Source organism: Apis dorsata, unplaced genomic scaffold (genome assembly GCF_000469605.1).
Source record: "Apis dorsata unplaced genomic scaffold, Apis dorsata 1.3 scaffold_311, whole genome shotgun sequence".
Taxonomy (NCBI): Eukaryota; Metazoa; Arthropoda; class Insecta; order Hymenoptera; family Apidae; genus Apis; species Apis dorsata.
The window spans coordinates 516,157-516,718 of NW_006263583.1; positions in this window are offsets into that span (position 1 = coordinate 516,157).

The following is a 562-nucleotide window of genomic DNA, read 5'->3' on the forward strand; positions in this document are numbered from 1 at the left end:
TTAAAGAATTATGTATACATCTGACGTATAATCTTTTGCAATTACGCAAGCGCTGTTACTTTTAATACGTGAGCAGAAATTGTATGAACTATTTTGATTCAACCGAGTTTTCCAAGGTTTTATAGAAAGAGTTTATATTTTTATTCAAAACATGTTTTTTATGGAATTATTTTGAATTGTTTTATAATACTTTCATTATAATAATTTCATATGAATTTTTCTAATATATAATAAGTTATATCATTATTTATACGGAAGTTCAGATACTTTTTTATTATTAGATAATTTCTTATTATCATAGATTAAGCAATGAAATCACTTATTAAATTTTTCTTTTAAGTGAAGAATATAAATTTTCTTTTTATATATATATATATTTTTTAATTTTACATTATAATGATAAAACATTATTTTAAAAACTATATTCCAAAATTAATATTTAATATTAATTTAAAATTAATATTAATATTTTAAAAAAGTTTTAAAAATGAAAGTGCATAATTATAAACTTATCTATATCTTTTTCGACAATAATTAAACTTAAATTGAAAAAACTTTCTAA